Source organism: Columba livia, chromosome Z (genome assembly GCF_036013475.1).
Source record: "Columba livia isolate bColLiv1 breed racing homer chromosome Z, bColLiv1.pat.W.v2, whole genome shotgun sequence".
In the NCBI taxonomy this organism is placed as follows: domain Eukaryota; kingdom Metazoa; phylum Chordata; class Aves; order Columbiformes; family Columbidae; genus Columba; species Columba livia.
The window spans coordinates 27,399,316-27,423,204 of NC_088642.1; the positions used below are offsets into that span (position 1 = coordinate 27,399,316).

A 23,889-nucleotide genomic window follows, 5' to 3' on the forward strand; every position below is an offset into this window, starting at 1 on the left:
TCTCTGCCAGCAGTTGCCATCAGGATGGGAGAGACTTGTAGCAGGTCCAACCTGATTATGACTGCCACAAACACGCAGATGCTGGCTGGAGGCAGCAGCACACAATAGGTCTGCTTTAAAATTTGTGCTTCTAGGTCTTCAGGGGTTGTGCAAATATTTACTTTGCTTTGCAGTATCGCGGCACTCCCTAAGTTTCTGCTCTGAATGGGCCCAAAATGCTCAAAACAAGCTCAAGTGAAACTGCCATTCTTCAGGTGGTTTTGCACTGAAACCAAATCAAAATAGATGGTCACTATTTCACAGAGCGTTGCAGAGAGGTATATTTAGAAAAGTTGAAAAAGGCAGCGGCTTTTTGGCAAACTGTTGTATTAAGGGCCAATTTGCACTAAAGGGTGGATCCAGAGCTTTCACTCATTAGGATGAGCAAAAATACATGCTGTCCATGATCATTCAGCAATATTTTCAAGACATGCTCTTTCGTCCCACACCACGCAACTTAAAGATGTGAAACCATCAGAAGAATTCCTGATTCACCTTCACTCCTATTCACCCAAATGCCTGTTGCAATGTCAGTCATCCTCCCTTCCTAGGGCAGGACGGGGCCACAGCCAAAACTCAGGCTTCACATTGATGTTATCACAGAGTATCACATGGGAGGAAGTGTTGCAGATGACAAGACATGATTATGTTTGCTGAGACACCACGGCTGGAAACAATCATTATAGAAAAGAACAAGATTACTAGTACAGAGTGACCAGATTAGCACTTGCTGAGCTGATGTAGCTCAAAGCTGCTAAATCCTCCCCTACCCACAATATAAACTTGACTGTCAGAGACTTAAAGCTATCCACTTCTGTCACCTCAGTTGAGCTCAGACACTATGTGCTTTGCTTGCACTGGGGCAAACTTACATTTAAATGACAATGCTTATATTTTTCCTAAACCCTTACATTTTTGCTAGCAAGCCCCAATCATTCTTTTCAGTAGTGACATTCTGAGTTCAGTAAGGATTTAAATTCCTTTTGAAAACAGGACTTACATGCCTAAAGCATTGACAGAGCCCTGAGCACCGGTAATATTGTCTCTCTCAGAAGGAAATAGGTGGCTGTATGTGTCTAGACTGAACCTGCTTCAGTACAGAGTGCAAATGGAGCTGATGGGCTCATCAGCTCATGGAGCCTGTTCCCAAACATGCAGTCATAGCCTACAACATGAAGAGCTTAACACTGCATGGAACAGGAGCTAAGTGTCTTTAATGTCTGAATTGCCTTTGAAAATGTAGTGTAGGCTCTTCAGCATATCTGACTGTGTTATCACAATGACTGAATCATGTTGCTTAAGAAGTGTTAGGTGACCCTTTCACAAAATGTTGTTTCGTTAGCTGGGGCTGCCATGAATAGAAAAAAAAAATAAATCTGCTAACAGTTAATAGAGGCATAGAGTAAGAACAGTGAACACTTCAGGAAGACAAAGACACATGTAAAAGTGTGCCATGGAAAGGTATCTTTTTTATCAAAAGTACAGGAAAAAAAGAGATAAAATAAGCCTACACAAAGCCCATCTTGAAAGATATGCCAAAATGCTAATATCTCAAAACAGGTTGGTGATTAAGACTTGTGTTAACATTTAAACCAGGAAGTGAATAAGAGCTGTATCTCACTTATGTCTTTATCCCTTTGGTGTCTGTTTAAAATAGACCTGAAGACTGATGCTGTGGTTCAGGAATATTAGGTTGGCCTTCAAAGGGCCAGCGTTGGTATAAAGAAGATACACGCAGTGGCTCAGACTGGGTACTGAAGGGGATGCATTATGACTGGGAGACAACAGTTGGGCAGTGCTTGCTAGTGCACACTGGATTTTGAGGTAATTAGAACATATTTTTTTCTCCAGATAAATTATAATCTCCCATTTGTATTTATTCAGTAGGGCCTACAACCTTCTGTTGAAGAGAGGATCAGAAGACGATAGCTACTGGTTTCTTCCCTCCTCCCACACTTCACACTGGCCCAGGTTACGCTCGGTCACATACTCTGGGACAGACTTGTATTTTGGTGTGACTTTTGGTTTCTGACACCACAGATTGTGGTGACTGGCTGGTATTTTTAATCCATCTGCTGTTAGTATCAGTGAGGATTTCTTGCCTGTTTGTATTCCAAACAAGGATTCACAAGAGACATATAAGAAATAAAGGAAGAGATAAATAGGGGGGAAAGGTAGAAAAAAATGAAAAGTAATTCAGAAATATGTCTGTTCTTTCCGTTCAAGCCGCTGTACAGAAACTATGCTTCTATTGTGGGACAAAGACCTTTGAGCACAGTGAGATGTGTTTATGCTGCTGCTATCAAAGAGCCTTTCATCTCCACAAAGCAAATTATTAACACATTCCACTAAAGATGTGGGGGTGGAGGCCTGGCCTTGGAAAAAAAGCTGGCCAAAAATGAACATTTTTTTATAAACACTTTTAATGATAGTGCATGGCACCTTGCCAAGACCCTTATGCCCAGTGAAGCACTGCAGGCTGATTGTTTGTCTGGAGAAGTCCCGTGGGCTGAGCCTTTTGTGCCGAGGAATTTCTCATTTGAAAGGCAGTGTTGTGGGAGGTGTGGGCCTTTCCAGGTTCATCGAGTTAAAGCCTGCACTGTCAGTTGCCTTAAACCTGCACCAGAGACTAATTTTTGCTGGATGAATGAACACCCGCCTCTGTTCCAGGTGGTAAATCTTAGCCTTTCAGAAGCAGCTTGTAACATGAAGAGTAACCTACACAAAACATGCAGAACAGTTCTGTTAATAGACTACTCCCCATGTACTCCCAGCATCCTGTGCATATGTCTGACTACCTAGCAAAAATTTTGCTTACTGTTATTCTATGAATGAGTAAATATTTTATGTTTTCTCCCTTTCCCCATGGATCAATATAGGCTTGCTTAGGAAAAAGGCATGTTGTTAGTAAATGGAGACCTGAAATCCATTTATCGATAAATGTGTCAAAAATCAGATTTTTTTTCACCAGCTCTTTTTTTGGTTTCGTTTGAAAGGAGTGCCATTATTTACAAGAGCATCTTATTTCTTCATCGCTATTATTATCACAGCACAGGATGTGTGTGTATATATATATATGTATATATATATATATATAAATGAATTGCGATAACTTTGACAGGTTCCTGTGATTCAAAGGACAGCTGCTGTCCTTGGAAGACAATATATTTCTTCTGGAGCAGCACTTAAGTAGAGCTCAATGGGCTCCAGGAAAGGGGAGCACCCACAGGTTTCTGTACATGCCTGAGTTCCTCTTTCACACTTAACATTTATCCTTTTGGCAGTTGTGGACACTGGGGGGCTGGGTGGGAGTTTCTATGTGCTTGTACACTTCTCAGATGTTTATATTCTGTAATAGCTCATTACCAGTTAACTTAAGATACTTAAGGAAACCCTTCTTCAAATCTTTTTTCCAAGATACAAATATTCATATTGAACACTGGGAAGTAGGTCTGGAGTTTGAACTAACCCACTTGCCAGTTGCAGAATAGTTGAGGAATAGGGCCAGATGAGATAATAAAATGTTTCAGTTTACTGCTGTACATATAGACATTTCATACTTAAGAACATGAGCAGAATGGGGTGGAAAAACACTTCCAATTTGTGGAAGACATCGATATTTAAAAAATTAATCTTGTTCTGATCTCTGACAAAACCAAGATTTGAAAAGTACTCTCTGAAAAGAGGAAAGATACTGGTTTATAGCATATATATGCCTGCTTTATAGCACATACGGCATATACAGGTTCTGAACAGTAGGCCATAGAGGCCCTATAGTCTTAAGTTGAAGGCAACTGATCTGAGATCTGAGGTCTTAACAAAGCCTGGGAACTGCCAAGAGCTCATTAGATGGGAAGCCATGGCTATTGGGTCCTTGGTCACCATTTGGCCCAGGTGGACAAGAGAAGAGAAATCAGGAAAATATCTACAAAAACCATGCCATGTTGTTGGAACTTTTGCAATTGTACCAGCTGACAATTAAAAAAAAAAAAAAAAAAATCCTTGTCAGAAATTTGCCAGCTGTTTTGATTTGACTGAGAGCTAAGTTAGGTACAGGCTAGCAATACCATGGGCTGGTAAACCAGCATAATGTTTCAAACACAGGTATTCTGGTCCCTAGACAAAAATAGTCTCAATTAGTTTTGTTCTGATGTATAACAAGTGTACACACTCCTTATCTTACTATGATATTGATAAATACAAGACTTAATTATTTTGAAGCCCACATGGGCAGGTTTTGTCAAAGGCGAAGTGTACCTTACTGGCAATTTGGCAGCTCTATCTGAAATACAGCAGTAACAATCTTAAAGTATCTCTCAGTAATGACCATTATAGCTGTTTACCTCAACTGGAAATGAAGTTTTTTAATTGCTTGTAATACTTTCTTTATCCTTCTTTATAATTCGTCCAAATTATGAATTTTCAAAATGTTTTCGTGACAAATGTTAAACCCCCAGAGTGAACACGGTTTATAAGGTATGTGTCCTCACTGAACTCTATGGTTAAAGCCTTGCTCTCCTGCTGTCAAAAGCAAAGGTCCTGTTTGACTGTGGCAATTCTAGGATTTCTCCCAGCCAGCTTCACTGACAAGTACATTTTCCTATTCACTCCTAGCCTCATTTAGCTTTTCTTCTCCAGAAATCCAGTTATTTGGCATTTTTTTTCCTCAGTCAGCTCTTCTGTGTTCTGCTGGAGGATGGCTGAGTACAAGGGATCAAAAGATTCCCAGACTCTTAACCTACCCTTACTTAGAGGGGTTTGTGCTGTTTTGTTGTTTGCTTTTTTGTTTGCTTTTCCACTGACGGCTATTTCCCTGCTCTACTTACTCTGTGTGAGAAAATCTGAGTAGAAATAGTCCTGAAAAGAGTGTCTCTGCAGTATCTGTGATCAGAGGCATCCTGTCACCAGGCTGATGGAAAGCCATTGTTTGGAGAGAACCGGTTTTGGGAGTCACACTGCTGAAACCATCAGGGTGTCGGTGTCACTTGCTTTGCCCTGGAGGCAGTGCAAACAGCTACATGGGAACAGTCTCTTCTTCAGAAACTTTACGAATCTAATCTACCAATTTAGGCATTAGGCAGTAATATTAGTTTATTATGTATCCTACATACAGTGGCTTTTAAGAGTTGAGTAAGACTTGATTCTTTGTCAGACCTGTCAATCTATGTAGCTAAATTGCAGCTGATATGTTATTGAGGGTGTTAACTCAAGTCAGCAACAGTTAAACTGAGAAGTGCTTAATAATCACAATATTTGAGAATGTGTGCTTAAGTTGAAATTAGAATTAATCCTTGTGTTCTAAAATAAAATCTGAATACATTTATGAGCCTCCTAGACTCCATATTTCTTCAAGAGCCTCATCTTCTAATTTAATCTATATTTTCTGCACATTAAAAACAATGAGGGTCCAATGGCTATGGGGGATCCCATGACTCTTTGGAGTTTACTGTCTCATTAGCTGCCCTTCAATGTACGTCTTGTAGGAATTTACCAGGCAATACAGTTCAGTTTATTGCCTGAACTTATCTCAAATCTGCTTGCAAAGCCAAGCCCTTGCTCAGCCTGCAGTGGTCCCATGTTTGGTTTGACTGTAATACTAAATACTAGATCTCTACTTATTTCAGACTCTTAATTTCCATTTGGACAGCACTTTACCATCACTTGTGAACATGAAGGTATGCATAAATGAGCTCTCTTCAGCAGGATCCTTTCAGAAATATAAGCAAAGTGTCTATTTTCTGAAATACTAAAATCAAACTACATCATCACAAATGTCTTGCTTGCTGTATTAGGCATTGCGTAGCAGGTCAGTGCTCTGGTGAATTGCAGGGACCTGACACATTAATGTCCTGCATGTCACAACTATGTATTATGGGGTCCTTCATGAAAGTTTTCGAGATCTTCTCACAGCACTGGTGTTCTGCATGACTTAGCTTAGTTCAGGGTGCATTTGCCATTTCTGAAGCACTAGTTTAAGATTTTAGATTCCTTCTTATAAACATTGGTACTTTGCCTTTGTCCATGTTCCTAAGGGACCGTTTAGCTGGGACATTTGTTTCTAGCTATCTCAGTTGTTCTCTCTAGCCTTCAGGTGTGAGGGCTAGAGTCCTATACAGCTTGTGATCCATAATCTAGGTACTTAACCTAGCCAGATCTAGTTTTTAAGGCAATATTTTCCTTTGGCAATTAAATATGGTTTATGATACAGCAGACACTGGTATCATCTAGGCAAATATAAATTCCAGGTTTCTCTTGGTATTTTGAAAGGAACAGGACTGAGGTGGTGTGAAATAAGTCTAGGTTTAAATAAATTCGCATGTGGATGACTGAAAAAGGCATTATCATCTGAACAGTACTGGTGTGACAGTCTGCTTTCTCTCCTTTTGGTATGACACTGGAGGAGGGAAGCCCAGTGCTTGGAAACAGGTGTCTGTTAATCACCTGCAAAGGCTGAACTCCAGACTGACAACTGTCTGTGGCTGGGTCTTGCAGTAGCGTATCTGAAAGATGATGGATAAGGATCCAATCTCATTAACAAGTAACATCTATGCAAGTTTATTTCAAGTACTTTCCTCTTTACAGTGGCCCAAAGTCAGACAGACTTCACATACAGACAATGATAAATTGCTCTTTGCAACTATCTCCCAGCCTTTGGCTTTCCAAGTTTGTTTCCATTTTCTCTTTGATTTTTTTTTTCTGTTACAAATTTGTCACTGCTGTTGGCAGCTGACTTCCCTGATGGGAAGCAGGAAGCTGCTAATGGGGAAACACCTTTCTCTGTGTTGGTTGATTTTTCACCCAGGGGATATTTCCTAGGATAGGAATCTGTCAAAGGAAGTACGTTGAGAAGCCAGGAGGAAATGGAGAAAGAAGGAGTCCTAGATGGTTTACCAACAGCACTGAAGCTGCTCCAGCCCTTGCAGTTAATATCTTAGAGTGGTCGTGAAGTAAAAACTTTAAGCAATCTTCTGCCTGAGGAGAACAATTGGCTGGGTTAAAAGAAATTGAGATGTGAGGAGGGAGACAGTTAGATCATCACAAGGGAAGCAGAGACTGGTAAATGCTGAGGGAGAGGCTCGTTCCTCAAGGAGAGGGCAGAGAGCCCCAGAAAATCCTCCCTACCCATGGGATCTCCCCTGTTAAAAAAGCACTTGCACTCACATACAAGCCATGTATGTATTTATAAACATGTGTTGCACTACCATCAACCATTGATCTTTTTGATGATTTTATATTAGCTCACCTCTTCAGGGATAAAGAGAAGGCTCTTTGGAAGCTGCCAGGTACAGTGCAGAGCCAGAGTGAACCCATACTTAACTCTGACTTTACGCCTTTCCTGCTTACAAAGCCTATGTGGAGAAGTCTGACTTGCCAGTTGCTAATGCTGTATGATTTAAACATGTCAAAGCAATCGATGCTGGCAAAAAAAGGAAGCAGATTGGGTCTGAAAGCACCTTTCCATTCGTGCTTCAATCCTGAGAAAAATCCAGAAAGTTGATTGGCAGAAGGCATTTCCTCCTACCTGAGCTAAAAGAGGCCTTTCCTGGGCTAAAGCTGCCAAAGGTGACACAGGAAGGCCAAACACAGCAGCCAGTAGAGAGCAACAGGGTCAGCCTTGTCTGTTGCATTTTCCCTGAGTTAGTCTTTTGGTATAAGTCATTAATACTGATCTGCGAGCTAGGATTTAAACTACCCTTTGAAAAGGGAGAAATTATGCGAACAGTACATTTTGCTTTTTATGAACTTGCACTGAACAATTAAACTATTCTTACATATTAAAAATGTGAGGGAGAACCTTCTACTTTTTTTTTGCTGTATTTAAACTCCTTCAGAAATAAGGAAATAAAGAACTCATAGAAATTGAGTAACTGAAAAAAAAAAGGCAATCATTAAAGGATCTATTTATATAATTTTTGTATATATATATATATATATATTTATAGGTAACTGCCTAGCTGGGTCAATTTTAGATCAGCTATGTTATTCATAAGGTTATGTCAGGGTGTGTAGTATGTTGTATTATTTTTAGTCTAGGGTAAACCGGCAAGGTAAAAGAATCACTCTGGGCTTTACACTCTAGCATGCAGTGACTCCAGCTTCAGGGAGGGCTGGGGAGAGCAACAGATGCAAACTGTTCATCACGGTTTTCTCCAGCTGTTATCTCCCTCCCTGCCCATGTGACTGCAGAGCAGCCAGGGAGTCCACCAGGTGTTTGGTAGTGACCTGTTCCTAACAATACACAGCAACCATGGCTGGCAGATGGACCTGGTATTGCCTCCTTAAGGGATGGCCAGTGGTCAGGGTGCTAGGTTAGTTTGGGTGCAGATGCTCAGGAGTGCTTTAGGATGGTGTCTCTGTATGGTGTCACCTTGTGCCTCCTAATACCCTGAAACACAAAGGTCTCTGTGCTGACAGCCATCGTTTCAGAGAGGTACTGAAGCCGTGCTCCCGTCTGCTTCAGCCCCATTGCTGTCTGATAACACAGACTGCTGCTTCGCTGGCATCTATCCATCATGTTGTGTCTGGAAACTAGGTCAGAGAAGACTAGCTTTTTGACATACACTTCATAATTGTCACTCTTCATTGTGAACTGCAAGGTCACACAACTGAGTGGCCTGATGAGAGGCATAGATGCACTGAACCACTGCCAGAGCAGCTGAAAAAGAGCTCCTATTCATTGCAGATTACATGTTTCAACCTAACTGACAGAAAAGCATACCTGTCAGCTCCATGGCAGGCTGATTAGGTTAATTAAGTCCTTGCCTATGAGTACAATAATTAGAACTGTCAGTTGTTTAAGTGATGATATAAGAAAGGCAAGATTCAAGGAGAAGCACTGGACTTTGGAAGTACTAATTGTATAGGAGGGAATCCATATCAGGCAATGATTTAATATTTCCCTTCAGGCAACATCATTTATTAATAATGCTGAGGGGAGTAAAAAACTGTGTCCAGTGGGGTTTATTTTGTTTTTCACTTACAGTAATGAGAATTGAGATGGTCAATGAGTTTATAAATCAGATTTATAGGCTGGAAGCATAACCATAGCCTTGGGGTAACCTTGAAAATCTTCACTCTTTTCATAGGGAAGGTCTACAGAACAAGGAGAATAGTATATATTTTCTCATCCTCTCAATAAAGGTATAAGAAGCCATCTCATCTATTCTTGTAGGTTTGGATTTGTCAGTAAATGCCACGTGCCAGAGTGATAAGTTATAGTAGCAGCAGCTTTAGTAGCACAAAATGTGAAGAGAGGGAAGCTGAGAGAAACAACACCAGGAGAGCCATATGTAAGGCTAGATAATAAGACTCTGCTCAGTCCTGAGAAGACTCTTAGGAAGTTTGATTTTTATGCCTTACATTTTTAGATGTAAATACATTTTCAGGAGACCAGAGGAAAGAGAACAACATGACAGCAGGTCTGGAAAATGTAACTTGGTAAGAGCAGAGTTGGATTTGCTTAGTTCAAAACAAAGACAAGACTGGGGAGGAAGAGAGGACGGTCATGGTAACATACTTCCAGTGTGGTATGCAGAAGTGTGATGATCACTTGAATCCCATGACAGTTGAGGGAAGGACAGGAACAAATCAGGAGGCTGTCTAAGGGTGTGTTGAAAGTACTGGAAAGTATAAAAAAGATTATAGGTAAGCATTTATTTGCATTAGTGGCAGAAGATATCTTGCCACTTCTTAGGAGGAAAAAATATAAAAATAAAGATGGAACAGGACAGAGAGAAAAAGATCGGGAGCAGCAAGATGATTTTGGGAATTGGGACTAAGAGGAAGTTTTGAACTATGGGTAGATCAGGTTATCCAAGGAAAAGTACAGAGCAGCTTGATAAAGAGTCCAAAGTCTCAAAAGAAGCAATGCAGACACCCCAACAAAGGCTGTTGTAACGATAGATGGAGAGTAGAGATGAAAAGCTGGAGAGAAAAGTCGTGGGGACTGGTCACTTTTTGTAGAAGAGAGTATGACTAACAGCAGACCCGAGAGAGAAAGGGAATGAACAGAGGCTAGAACTTGGTTATGGAGACGTCTTTGAAAGCCTCAGTCATGCAATGACAAAGGTACTATATCCCAAGGTACAAAAAGCTATTTATTTTAACACTGTAGCATTAAAATGAGATTTGAATAATGCAATTCCACATTTTGTTGTTGTTTTTTTTTTTTTTTTAATTTTTTAAGAGCACCTATGCCCCTAATTTTCTAGCATGCACGCATACACCACAAAGAAATAATGTAAGCCAAGCTTTAATTAGAAAAACCTTCCAGAAAACATTAATGACTTGTCCTTGTGGAACTGAACAGTTTCTCATCAGACTAGCTCAATCAGAGAAATGAACCATCAAAAAGTCTGTGTAACCAGAACTCCTGTTTGGTTTGATTTGGACATGGTTTGGAGAAGGGGAAGTAACACACACATGTGAGGTTCTCAGCCATTTCCTGATATTGCTTAAGAAAATACGGTCACTGTAAAGCATAGAACATTTCCTAAGTGTGACAGTGATAGCAATCTCACATTTTACTGACACTAGATAAGTTTTCTGGGAGGCTGGCATCAGATACTAGAAGTAACTAATGAGTTATATTCATCTCAAGGAAAAGTGCCAAAGCCAATCACCTTCCCAGCAGCAGAGACTGTTGAAGTGTATGAGCAGCTTTACCAGTTTAATGAATTGGGTCATTAACAGCAGTGATTCCTTGGGGCCAGGACTGCCTGTGCTGTTTTGTGTTAAGGAGAGGCATCTCCAGCCACCACTATGAGTCACGCTGCCTGCTCTCTGCTAGCTGTCGAACACCAGTTGAGGAAACTTTAATGAAGCTTTTTTTCTATGAGAGGGAGGTAAACAGTATTCAAATGGCACAATGTCATGCCCTGCTCTGTGGCTATGGTGAAACTCAAGTGGCTTTAGCTGGGCATCTAAAGAAGAAAATCAGGGTTTTCTGATAAGTGATGTAATTTTGTTACTCAAGCCCTTCCCATGCAGTCCTCACCCCTGGGCTGCATGCAGGCACTCATCTCCACTCTTGGTGATGAATGCAGGGACAACTTTGGAGCTTCTGCTCTATAATTAAAAGATGCCCAAGTAGTTAAGAACTTAGCAGAGAACAAATCATTATAATGCCCTGAAATCAGGTTAGAAAGAGCACGATACTGTTTACGTTCCTTTCAAGGCTATCTAAAGGGAGTCAGGGATGTCTGTGCCACTGCACCAGGAACAGGAAGCACTGCAATTTAGTTTTTGCCCCTTTTTTCCCCTACAGACCTACATGCTGTCACACTTCACATATTAAAATTGAGGTGGTGGCTGCCTCACACAATATTTTATAAACTGAAAGTACTTTTTAAATAAAAATTATTTCAGACTTTGGCACACAAGGAAATTACCACAGGATCGTGAATCTCCACTTCTTGACAGGGACTCTGCATGTGCATGTTCTTATCCTCCTGCCAGTGCACACATTGCTGAGGTGGCTGTGTTTCACAGTGAAAAGCTCCCTTGCATTTACCACAGGGAAAGTGCTTCATCATGGGCAAGCTCACAGGCATTGATCAGGGTCCTCTACTAGATCTTAGGTTTAAGGGCTCAAGTTTTACAGATCACTCAGAAAGTGGGAAAAAAAATGTTTTAGCTGCAACTGTAGGAAATTTTGACTAAACTGGGCTACAACACTTTTAATTTTATAGGTTCTGAAAACTTGTGAAAAACTCTTACCTTTGGCCCTGCTCCAGTCTCTTAAGTCCCTGTAATAGACCTGCAGTCAGAGCATCCATCTGAAAGCACCTGGGTGGAGGGTTGACCCAAAGGGATTTTGTTGTGCAAATGGTCATTTCAGGAAGGACCTTGTGGTATTCTGGAGGTACTGGACACCGAAGCAGGATACAAGGTCATCTGTTTCCTTTTTGCTCTGGATTTACAAGGTAATTGCTGAAGCCAATAGGGTATAATGACCACCATATTATATTCTGTAAGCAAACCCCAATGTAGAGCCCAATGTGCTGAAGAGGTAAAGGCTAATGGAATAGCCTTAGGGGTCTTTGAGCATATGTATTTTGTACATTGATGAGGATGTTTACATTTATCTAATATAACAAATGAGAGATGCTGATGACATGAATGTAAAAGTCAGGGTTAACTGGAGGCTGATTTGTTAAAAAAAACCCACAAAAACAACTACAAGAGCCAGAGGAAGCAAGCAGTAAAACCTCTGAAAATAATTACAGGCTTTAGCTGCAAGATGGGTACCAAGACCTAGGATTTTAACCCTTCCTAATTTAGAGGCTGTTTAGATGTGCAGTTGTATTTCGGGCATGACTCTATTTATAAATAACAAAAAGGTCTTCATTCAACCTGCCAATTTACACAGATGGACGAAGACATCTTTGGAGGCTTAATAAACCCTTTTTTTGTTTTACAATACTACATCTGTTTTAGATAATGGAGGACTGCTGTTTAGTAAGATCTTTCATATATGCTTCCAGTTTAATATGTCTCCACAATCCCTTCAAATACTCATATTAGAGAAATTAAGCTAGACAAATAGTACAGTGACAAGAGTCAGATCTGAGCAACAATATAAACCAGAGAAGCAGACTCAGTCTGCAGAAATGCCCTGGTCAACAAACTAATAAAATTTTCTTTTATTCCTCCTTGACAAAGGCTACATTTTATTAAGGAACACTCTTCACACAGCTGTGTTAATACAATTAGATGTTGTTGCTGAGGAACCAATCACAGAAATGTCTGGAAATAGGTTAGGTCTCCTCTTTGATTTAAAAGCAGAGTGAAGTTTGAAATATGACCATTTCAAAATACATTCAGTCTCTGATTTGCCATTGTGAATAACTCAAAGCTTATTGTTCAGCTAAAATATGACAACTCAGCCAGAGTTATCACAAAACTGCAAAACTAATGATATAGTTTATTGTCTGGTCTCACAGTCATTATTATCAGCATTCAAGTCTTCATCTAATTTTATTATTTGGGAAAACCTAGAAGAGTAAAATTTAGAACTGAACCTCAACTGATATAACTCATGTGAATACTTTTACACCACTTTACCCCAGAAAAGCATGTGCCCTTTAAAATTTTTACTGTATCCTAGATCCAGTAAAGCTACATGTTTACTTGCAGGATTATTTCAAGTGCTGGAATTTAAAGATCATTAGTAAATATAATTAATTATTCATATATTGACTGCACCACTCCCCCCCCCCCCCCACGCCTCCAATGACTAAGTTTTGCATAGAAAAAGAGGAGGCAGAGATTGCCTATGAACTTCAGAAGAGCTTTGCATGGGCAAAAGTGCATAGCTGCCTTGCTTTCCCAGACACTGCTGCAGTTTGGTGTTAAAACTTTTTCTTATTGTGCCAGTTCCTTAAGTGTAGCCTACTAACATGCTGCAGTTCTCTGCTTTACGTGGAACTTCAGGGGCCTTTTGTTAGCAGAAATTGCTAGAGAAAAGTTGCCCAGGTCCACCAAGATCCACCCAGGTTAACTGTCAGACCCCTGCAGATAATGCTTGCAGGAGAGGAAAAACATTTGTAAATGGCTCCTCCACGGGCTCCTGGAAACCAGCACCAGCGCTTGGCTGCACGGAGCCGCTCCCGGTGGCTGGGCCGCGGCCCGCGTGGGGCGGCTGTGGGAGGGGGTGACGGATGGCAGCCCTGCGGAAGTGCTGAGGGCTGCGAGGACGGGCTGCCATTCACACAGCCACACTCGCCCCCGAGCCTCGCTGACACATTTGGCACAGGGTGACAGTGCAGCCTCTGTTTGTATCAGCAGCTCTTTTAGTCAGCAGGCGTTTGGAGAGTCAGCTTGCTTGGGAGAGAGCCACTGTGGCTGGGGAAACTCAGTTGTCCCAACAGAAGAAATTCTGTCATTTGCAGGCTTCACAGTCCTTGTGATGGGTAGGTGGTGTCTCTTATATCACCTGAGTGTTTCTCATGAATGATCCATGCAGAAGAAGTGATGCAGGTCATATGTGTGTTTGCATGTGCCCACATATGGATATGAAACCTACATTGCACAACAAAGATCATTAAATCCGTGAAATAAAGTGTTTAAAAGGTAAAAAGAAAAATAAAATTGAAACTGAGCAGGAACAGTGTGGCTGAGTGGAAACCATTGCAATGGCAGCCCGACAGAGAGCTCATTGCGTGACCTCACAGCCTTTTTGCAGATGGATCCGGCTGGGCTCTTTCTCGTGCTCCTCTCTCCCTTTGTCTTCTGTCCATCCTGGGCATCCTGGTCCCTGCACCTGTGGGACAGGTACTGCAGGCTCAGCCCTGAGGACCTACTGCCACAGCGTCCTTGGCAGCAGGAAGGATTGACCTTTGGAAGATGCTCCCTAGTCTCTGTGGCCCTGAGCTGTGCTGGCCTGCAGGGTTTGCACAGGGTCCTGGCACTGGTGCTGTTGTGGGACAGGACAGGTCTGGTTCATGCAGACCAGGAGATCTGGAGGATGGAGAAACTCCCGGATGGAAGATGTCAGCAGAAACTGTCAGAGTTTTGACACTAGTCTTGTATTTTTTTTCTCCTCCGCAGCAAAGAGTCCAGTCCAATGTGGGTAGCAATTAGAGATCTTGTATTCATCATTAACGAGTGAGAAGTGGCAGTCTCAGCATCTCTGGTACTCAAGAGCTGTTCTGGGTTATTCTATGAATCTGCTGTAATACTACATTCATGCATGACGCATAAAACCAAAACAGTCCTGTTTAAAGTCTTTTATTGATTTTACTAATCATAAAATAGATACATTTCTGAAGAGCTGTTCCACAAACCATTTTAGGCTCTAGTGTAGACTGGCTACATTACTTACTATTATAATTTACTTGGATTCCGTGAGAAAGTAATGACTGGGAGTTTTTCTTTTTTTTATCAAATTTAGTTCCCACCTTTATGATTAAACAGTAAATGTTCAAAGTTCCCTGTTACTTCATTTTATTAGGTATTTAATAAAACTCCTTAAAAACCAAGCCCCAAACCCTCATCTCCACATCAGCTGTCTGGCACACAGAGGACCCTTATATCACAGTTTACTTTCCTCATTGCAACGATGCTGATGATTTAGTCTGTGGACTGGTGAAGCTGTTCTCCACCCTAATCAGAAAGGGAGAAGTAGCAGCTCCCCAATCTGGTACTGGAATGGGTAACATGAAATGAAACGTCCTGACTTTACTCTGGTTTCTGTTGTCTGCCATCACTTATCAGGAGCCACTGCTCCAGCTGGATGTCACAAGAGACAGCTACATTCTGCTCTACTTCTTCCTAAGTGTGGCCATGATCAAAGAGGTGGTGATGGAGACATCACTGATGAGTACAAAGGGAGCATGGAGAAGCTTCTGATCTCTCTGCCTGTTTGCTGGTCAGTTGAACTGGCTTAAAGTCTCCATGGGGCTTCTAAGTTGTCCCTCCACCATAAAAAATGGCTATATATACCATGGGCAGGAAATCAAGGGAGCCAAACCTGAGGGTGATTGTTTGGATAGGACTGGAGCAGAGACTGACATGTCAGGAAGCAAAGTTTTGATCACCTCTGATCTTTATGATCATTTAAACATCACTAAAGAGAAGAACTGTTTCTCATCTGGGTAAATCACTTTTCCTACCTGCAAGTTCCTGGATGGGTTGAGTTGACCATGGTGATGATGCAGGTGCAGGTGCTGCACTCCTGGCTGCCCATGGTGATGGGTTTCTGTGTGTGGCTTCAAATCCTTTGGGAAAATAATTGCTATTGTGAGCACCACACACACGCACACACACAGGCGTATCATGAGCAGCATGATGTCATGTTCGGTTCCTGCAAACTGTTACTGTTACAGCGGATTCTCATCAAATGGCGGACTATAATACAGTCATTTTTCTTACCAAAAAGTCAAGGGAATAAAACATGCTCTCTCTGATTAACAAAGAAGCCAGATGTTCAGAATAATTTTTGAAGCATGAGCAAATTCAAAGCCAAATTAAGCAAGTATGTCTGGACATAGTCTTTTCAAGCTCTGTTTTCTCTCTCTTAAGTCCCTCAGCATGAAAAAATAAAAATCTTGCTGGGTGGTAACACAAAAGTTGATGATTAATTGTAACCTTCTCTCAGGGGTATTTCACTGCTGGGAATCATGTCACACATAGCCGTCAACTGACTATAAGAGTTATCCATATGCAGTAAAATATCATAAAGATTTCTCCCTGTGTTCAACCCTCTTATAATCTAAATAATGTCAAGGTCTTAATTTTGCTTCCTTATTTAGAAATTGCACACCATATTCGAAGGACACTATCAGCTACATTTTCAACATGAAAGGCAGACATTCATGCAGGACATGTCAAACTCAGTCATGACAATATTGAATGGATTATGACTGCATGGACATTTGCTAATTAAATTTCTGAGAAGTGCAGGTGTTTGGTGAATGGTATGCATAATTCTATACGCAAACTTGGTAACTGGGCTTCAACAAGTAGAGATGATCTTGGATATATAGTTTGTATAGGCCCCACAGAATGATTAGCTCTTCTGTTCTATAATTAACACAAGGCAAGCACAAATTCCTCAAGATGTTGGCTTATGTCTTTTACACAATTAAAACATATACAGCTTTCTAGGTCTAGGAGCTTTTCCAGAAAGAAAATTCAGCCAAATTGTCAGTGTGGGAGTGTACCATCAGTCAACCCTTTCAGTGTTTTAGTGTATATCTTTCTTGATGTACTGCTCAAGCATGCATTGCACACTGCGATGCATATGGATGCATGCATATTGCACACAACTACTGTACAGAAAGGTGCTTATTTTAATCTATAAATAATTTTTTCTTGTGAGCTTGATTGTGGTCTGGTTTTGGTTCATTGGCTTTGTTTATGTCCCTGAAGGATAATTTAGGAATGCAAGTAACTTGCAGAAGCTTTGTAGGAAAGAAGCATGATTCATTGTACCAGTATCTACTATGGTTGAGCATTAACTTCTTAATAACAGAGTCTTTCAAATCAAACACTCCTGGCACAATAACATACTTTAATCTAGTGGCTTGGCAGAACACAGGATCGGGATAATTTCCTTTGTGCTTTTGTCCAATATGTTAACTTTGATCTCTATGTATGGGCAGTTCTCATTACACTACACTTTTCTAAGCTATGAACTTAGTACATACATTTCACGCATATTTTGGGCTATTCGCTCCATCTACCACGTAAAAGGGTTGCTCAGATAGGTGTGGATTCTTTTATGCTAAAGGAGGTCAGGACAAATTGTGCTTTCCTCTATTTATCTCAACTGAAATCTTATCACAGATTATTTTTAATTAATCTCAAATATGTAATATATTGCAGCAGAAATAAAAACCAAGCTAATAACTTTGCTGGATCTCCATTCTTATATGAAGTACAAAAACATTGTCGTTTTACATCTCCATAACCCTTCTTGACTTGCAGAAATTAAATATATTTTCCAAGTATCAAAAGAGGAAGGGAGTTGCGGGTGTAGCCCTTACAAGCAGGAATGAAGATTGACCACTGCTGTGAAGCCCTAGTTTCAAGGCACTAGGGATGTGCTTTATCCCTGTGTTCAGCTTTACACAGTGCTCAGAGCTGCAGCAATGTGAATACAGCTGTGAATACTCAGGCCAGGCACTGAAAATCAGACCATCTGGAAGATGTTAAGCTAAAGTGATACAACTTTATGGCAGAGACAAGGAAATCTCAGTTTCTCCAGCGTTACTCTAGAGCTGAGCCTGACTGGACTCCTGATGTCCTGTGGGAAAACTGTATATGGTCAGTATTTGAGGACTCTATCCTGTGCCAAGGTGCGATTTTGGGACAAAAGGAGTCGAGGTCTCATAGGCTGGTTGGGCATCTCAGGTTTTGCATATTTAACCTGTTCTTCACGTGCACCTCTGTATGTAAAATTTCGCAGAGTTCTGGACAACCAAATTGAAAAAAAATATATGTAGAAATGCTATTACTTGGTATGGCGTTACTGTCACATACTACCAGGGTAGGTAGTGTAAGTCTCATGGCCCTGGCCTTTTGGTGTACACAGCATTTTCACTGAAACCAGGCCAGCCCAGATCTCCAGGGACAATTTTTCATCCTCAGCTGCTTGGTGTAAATGAGGGTCTAGAGAAGGGGCATGGACCAGCAGTGCCTTGCCTGGGGCTGACAGAGACATTTGCTGACCACAAGCCATGGGAGTGTGGGAAGTCCCTACTCTGGCTCTGACCCTGAAGGGAAAGGAACATGAGCACACGCTGTTCCTTCCCAATGAGACCCTTCCATGTTATAATTCTTCACCTGTCTTCAACTTCCTTCACTCATCGAGACAATTTCTATATCCCACCCTTAATTTTGTCACCTAGCTCTCAAGGTGGGACTTAGATAGATGTGATATTATCCAGGGATCTGGGGTTAAGATGAGAAGGAAAAGCCTGTAGGGCTTCAGGCTAGACCATGCAGGGTAGTGGGCAAAATCTTCAGTACAAAATGTGCTGAGACACGTGAGGATCTACCAAACATGGACAAACTTGTCAATTTGAAAGTTCTATAGCTTTGACAGAAAGTCACAGGCTTCATGCAGAGCACTGTTGCCTTACCTCAGCAAAATTTCAAGTGACACTCTTCCTACCTTTCTGGAGTTTCCAGAGAACATACAGTCACAGCACAATTATGTTTTAATATACTAAAAATATTAGTTTTCCTCAGAGGAGACTTTTAGGAGTAAAAATTGTCCAGGGCAAGGTAAGGTCCATAGCATGGAAAGTTTCAGCCCAGCATTTAAAGTTTGACAAAACTTTCTGCAGCAGAAAATGGATAATTCTTGCAGGATGAGTCCTACTAAGTCACACTTCTGCAATGACACATTGATGGAAATGCAATCACAGGAACTACTGGATGCACATGGAGGTGCGACACAGCTGTTCCAGTACCCAACACGATATTCCTTGGGGAAAGTGGAAGACATTAGGCAAGTCGTCGGAATTTATCCAGAACTGCACCAGGGTTCACACAGCTTTTTCACTTTCTTCCCTTTCCCCCCTGGAGAAGGGGTATGGGCTCTTTCTTGACCACAAGAGGTCAGGGCCTCCCAGCGCAGCCTCTCTCGGAGCACCCGGTGGGTGTGGGGAGCGGGCAGCACCCCGGTGTGAGATGGGGTTTAAGAGCCAAAAATGCTTCATCTGTCAAAGCACAGTAGCAGTGGTTGTGGCTACCGCATGCTCAGGGGCTGTTGTGTCCTTCCTGGGGGCTGAAGAGGGGTTACTGCTGTATTTCATATTGCAGGGTTCTTGTGGACCTCAGCTGAGCTCATGCAAATAGCGGCAACCTCTTGCCGTGGGGACCCTCCAAAATCTTGCTGGACAATGGAAAGAGGAAGATGAAGTGACTTTTTCAGCATTATCCAGTAGATTAGTAGAGAGATATCACATCCTCTGACAACACTTTCAGGAAATCACTCTGTTCCTTCCTATAATATATCTGAGGGAATCAGAAAGCTTCAGGTTAGTCCTCCAATAGTGCTAAATTTGGCTGACAGTATGGAGAATCTTCATTAATTTTAGGTAAATGGGCCTCTACTTCAAACTTAATTTTTTCAAAAATCCACTGCTATTGCCCTTCCTTCCCACCATACTCTTTTTGTCTAGGTATACTACCTTGTTGTTGCCTTCCTTACATGGTCTGGCTGCTTATTGCAAAATCTCTCAATTCATTTAGTTATTCTGTGTACAGAACAGAATGGCACAATTGTTCCTCAGTCATTGAGTGTTATACTGATTTAAAAGAAATCAACTACAACAATATTCTGGGAAGCTGTTTTCAACACTGAAGGACCATCTTTGCCCTAAGTCACCTAATGCTTTAAGATATTCCTTCTAATACCAAAACCTGCTAAGTTTCAAGTTATTGCTAAACTATTTCTGTTTTGACATTAGACTAGTTTTGTGCTTTAAAGTTTAAGTCAGCCAAATAGCATTTTCCAGTGTTAGGAATTTGTTCCTAATCTTTTGGTCTTCTTAGGCAAAGAAATAATTTTTAGAACTGTCTTTCCTATTACATCTTCACTGAATACTCATTTACATCTATTCATAAAAAGATCATAAAATAGATATAAATAATATAAATTGCAGTCTATAATAGGTGTGCCCTCTTCCTAGGTACCTATAGAATATACCAACTTGAGCTGCAATCAACAGTCTTAAAAAGAAATTGTGCCTTATTTTTTTTGTACATTTTACATGTTTTAAATTTTAAGTGTAGCCAAGAGTAAAGGTCTTTAAATGCCTGTTTTTTGCACTCAGACTGAGGTCCAGCTATAGAAGCCTAGAAAGTCTTACACAGCTTTCGCGTATTGGAGAGAAAATAGAGAAGGAACTTGATCCTCAACTATAACTGACTGCAGTGGGGGAAAATATTTGAATCCAGCAGGATCTGTAATGAAAAGGCAAATTTATCCTAACAATTCAAAGGTAAATCTGGGGAAACTAGTGGGTAGGCAGAAGTGTCTGCCTATTGTAACATCATCTCAAGGGATGCAGGGAGTAAACAGGCAGCTTCAAAATGTCTGTATGTGCCAGGGATGGGCAGTGAACATCACCGCACAGCTCTGGAGCTGGTGAACCGGTTGTGGCTGCTGGACCCTGTGAGTCCTTGCAGGGCAGCCAGGTGCTGTGACACCCAACGTGGTGGTACAGCATGGGCCTTCAGATGCCACATGAGCCCAGGCTGCACCTCTGTTCCCTGCCAAGGTCTGAGTGGGAACTCCTGAAGGTGAACGTGACCAGCAGGAAACAAGAAAACATGTAGGTTTAATCAGTTCCAGTGAACTGGCATTTTCTAATTAAAATGTGTTCAGTCAGGCCCATAGAGCAGAAGATTGCTGTCATCCTTAAAATTATATCCTGGTTCTCACACAGCCTGTTTATTCAGGAAACAAAACTTGATGATGGGTCTTTCCAGCTTCTACAGGAATTCCTGGTGCTTGTTTACATTTGTGGCAAGTCTGGATGGTTTCTTGACTGCATTAGAAAGCAAGAAGCAGCTCTGCAATTTTAAAAGACCCATGCTCAAAAATGCTTTACAAAGGCTTAGTTGTGAAAATATCAGCAAGATTTTGTTTTCAAAGTAACAAGTCCAGTTACATTTCTTTGACAGTTGTATCATTTAAATAAGCTTTTAGCACCCTTTCTCCACTCAGAGTTAAATGTTAAGGTCAGATATTTGCTGTTTTGTCTCTTACTTCAAAAAACAGAGAACATAGCCGTGTAATAATAATCTGTGCACATTTTACTATCAAAATTAGTACAAAAAATAAGATAAACTGCTTTTTGTGTGTGTGAAACAGCTGTATTAATTGTGGTCAAATGCTGACTTGAGTTAATGAGCTGAGCTAGTGAACAGCCTGCTTTTGCATAGAAGTGCAGCAGTTTGGAAGGAGAATATTTCCACAGGAAAAGACTAGAACTTGTTTTCTAGCAAGCTCAGTACAACAAGTATATTGTATTCTAAATAAGGGATCCACAAACCACTAAGGAAGAAAACACAGCTCTGAGAGACCTGCATGATACAGAGAGGTTTATATTGAACAGATCCACCACTTAGTTTTTGGACTTTCTTGTTTGTTCCCATCTTCTTTACTCCCAAGTTTATGCTAGCTAGTGTGAAAGTAATTAGTATTGTATCTCTAACTCAAACAGCAGCAAAAACCCAAAACCTTACAGCCAAGCTGCCTCATGCATCCCCAGAAAGGATCTTGTTGCAGGGCATGGTTGAGGAGGCGTAGATTTGCCTCCAACGCTGGGACTGCAAGACAAGACTGGACACATGTTCCCCTGTTTTCCCATCCTGGAATAAAACTGCTTCCTCCGGATGGCCAAATGTGGAAGTCCTGAGATTAAATCTCCTGGGACAATGTCTCTGTGGGTTTATCTGACTATAGTTTATGAGGGTATGTTGGGGTCATTCTGCATGGAACTGCAGCAGTTTGTTCTATCTCATTTGTGTGGGAAGGTCAGCCTCAGGTTTCATGACACCAGGTCTCTGTCCTTCATTTGCACAAGCCCAGCATGGTGTACCTGGTGCTCCATGCTCAGCAACAGCGCTGTTTTCAGGACAGCATGCCCTGGGGCTTGGGAGCTGCAAATTGCACACCTAAGACTACCTGGGCTTCAATCTGTGCCCAGTGCTCTGGATACCTTCCTTCAGACTTGCTACCCAGTCAGGCAGCTGCATCTTCCACATGCCACAGTATTGCAAGGTGCACTGAAGATTCGCAGCATTCCAGGGCAAATGAGCGCCTGATGCCTTCTCTGCCCCTGCCCTGCTTAGCAGCACCATATTTTATGCCATTCACCAGCTCTTATGGTTCCAGTGTGTATCACCATCACACCTTTATCCTATCCCTCTGCTTTAAACTCTTCTGAACTCTTTTTCCATTTTTATTTTAGCCAATGACAAGTTACAGTCCCGTGTGAGTACATTTATGCCTCAATCTTATCAGTGTCACTAAAACATAGTTAGCATTGTGCTGAGCACTTTGCAAATCCAACACTCAGCTATGTCCTCATTGACATTGATGGAAATGAAATGTTGCTTTGGTGTATATGTCAGAGTTGTGGTAGTGTGAAGCCTGTGCAAAATGTGCTGAAGCTCAGCCCATGATTGTACATAGAGCTACAATAAATCCAGTTTTATAATAAGATTTTTTCTGCTGTGAGCTCACTTGATATGGTAAAATCTCTCCTGAGTGAAAAAATCTCTAGAAATGCTTAGTGTTTCCAGACAGGCACCTTCAGCACCAGTAGCTGCCTCAGTGCTTGTTGAGCTCAGCAGAAGTGGCAGCCGTGCCTCTGAGCACTGGGCTGTGCGATCCCATTGGAACTGCATTTGTTTTTAAATGTCTGTGCTTAGCAGTTGCTGGGCAGTTTACTCAGAGAAATAAAACCTAGGAGCTGGGCAGGAAACATGAGCATCCGAGGTGCTGTTTCTGATAGGACACACCACTTCTACTGTATCAGTCACGAATACCTACCAACTGGGTTGTTGTCTGGAAAAGCAATCTGTTCCTCTAGCTATGGATCCTCACTCTTTAGAGGTGAGCTGACCTGGCTCCTCTTTAAGGTAATTGACAAGATAGCTCCTTTTTGTTTTGACCAGAATTCAAACATCTGTTTCTGACAAGTATAGTGAAGTAAAAACATAATCGTATTTATAACCACAAACCATGCATGATGAAAACGTCACATGAAGTTTTCTCTGCAAGGCATTTAGCCCTGATGTGCTGCTTTAACAGCCATATACAGCTAACAGCAAGGCCTCTTGTCATGCATTTGTGCACAAACATCCCACATTGCCTCTTGTAACAACAGCCACATTATGCTTCCTTGCACAAAACCAGCTGTCAGTTTAGATTTCCTTAATCCTGTCAGATTCCAACTCAGCCAACTAACAACTATTATCTATGGGAAACCCTTCTGTGAAATAAAGCAATGTCCTTACTGAAATGACATGTCATAAAAATTGGTTTGGTCACCAATCCAAGGAAATAATTTTTAAGTTTGAAAATTACAGAGTTGAGGTATCATATTTTCTGGTGATACAGATCTCAGAAATGATAAGCAGAACAGCATAGAAACAGCACACAGGACCAGATCCTTGCTTGCCCTTATCACTTAACACACTTAAACAGTGCAATTATGTTTTGCAACTTGTTGCTATGTAGCCAGCACTCATGTATGGGCAGTGGAACGATACTCTTGGGCATAACCTTTCCAAACTCCACCAATGCGAACAAGGAATGTGAACCATGAGGATTTTGACCTGACAGAGTTAGGATGACTCATTCATCAGCAAGATGCTATCGCC

At 41.3% G+C, this 23,889-nt stretch overlaps 1 long non-coding RNA gene across 1 annotated transcript in view; it reads right to left on the reverse strand.

The window, feature by feature from the left end:
- Positions 1–23,889, reverse strand: part of LOC135577243 (uncharacterized) — a 91,840-nt gene that overhangs the window by 1,894 nt on the left and 66,057 nt on the right. Inside the window, exon 2 of the long non-coding RNA XR_010468796.1 lies at positions 15,654–15,758. This is a non-coding gene — a long non-coding RNA (uncharacterized LOC135577243). The remainder of the gene's footprint in view (positions 1–15,653; positions 15,759–23,889) is intronic.